The 1,056-nt window shown below is 49.5% G+C and overlaps 1 non-coding gene across 1 annotated transcript; it reads left to right on the top strand.

Moving 5' to 3' along the window:
• The first annotated feature begins 658 nt into the window (after window positions 1-658).
• On the top strand, window positions 659-731 carry TRNAR-CCU (transfer RNA arginine (anticodon CCU)). Its single transcript has one exon. It is a non-coding gene; the product is annotated as a tRNA-Arg (tRNA).
• Window positions 732-1,056: the final 325 nt, after the last annotated feature.

The following is a 1,056-nucleotide window of genomic DNA, read 5'->3' as shown; positions in this document are numbered from 1 at the left end:
CCCCCCAAGTGCCCTCATCCTTAAGTTGCCACCATTGGTTTGGTTACGGCTAGTGGAGATGGCCACAGTGAAAGCTTTCTTTGCGAGTCACCTGGTCGTATGGAATCTAGAGTAAAGAGTGTTGTAGATTATATTAACTTTTATTTTATTTTTTAGTGTTTATTTTTGAGAGAGAGAGAGCGCGAGTGAGGGACAGAGAGAGATGGGGACAGAGGATTCGAAGCGGACTCAGCGTTGAGAGGAGCAAGCCCAGCGCGGGGCTCGAACTCCCGCGACGTGAGATCATGACCTGAACCGAAGTTGGACGCTCCATCGACCGAGCCACCCAGGCACTCCTATTGTATTTATTGTTAACCGTGTGTTACCCACACATCTTTGACATCAGTAAGCTTTAGCGTAAATATTTACTTTATCGTAAATATTTACCTGCCTAAATACAGTAAGCTTTAGTAAGCTTTAGCGTAAATATTTACTTTATCGTAAATATTTACCTGCCTTTTACAGTCTTTCTAGGACTTGGTCTCTGCCTCTCAGACTCTGGGCTTTTGCCTCTGTTCTTCCTACGTTCTGAGAAGTTCTCCCTTCGTGGTGATGGCTGGCCCACATCCAGCCTGACATCCTCCTGGCTGGAGTTGACTGAGAAAGAAAGGCCAGGGACGCCTGGCTGGCTCAGTCGGGAGAGCGTGCAGCTCCTGATCTCAAGGTCGTGAGTTCAAGCCCCACGTCGGGCTCTGCGCTGACAGTCCAGAGCCTGGAGCCTCCTGCCGATTCTGTGTCTCCCTCTGTCTCTGCCCCTCCCCTGCTCATGCTCTATCTCTTAAAAATAAATAAACATCAGGGGCGCCTGGGTGGCGCAGTCGGTTAAGCGTCCGACTTCAGCCAGGTCACGATCTCGCGGTCTGTGAGTTTGAGCCCCGCGTCGGGCTCTGGGCTGATGGCTCAGAGCCTGGAGCCTGTTTCCGATTGTGTCTCTCTCTCTGCCCCTCGCCCGTTCATGCTCTGTCTCTCTCTGTCCCAAAAATAAATAAACGTTGAAAAAAAAAAATTAAAATAAAT

Source organism: Herpailurus yagouaroundi, unplaced genomic scaffold, assembly GCF_014898765.1.
Source record: "Herpailurus yagouaroundi ecotype Mexico unplaced genomic scaffold, PumYag 141, whole genome shotgun sequence".
NCBI lineage: Eukaryota > Metazoa > Chordata > Mammalia > Carnivora > Felidae > Herpailurus > Herpailurus yagouaroundi.
Note: the sequence above shows the minus strand (reverse complement) of the source record. Positions and strands in the feature narration are given on the sequence as shown.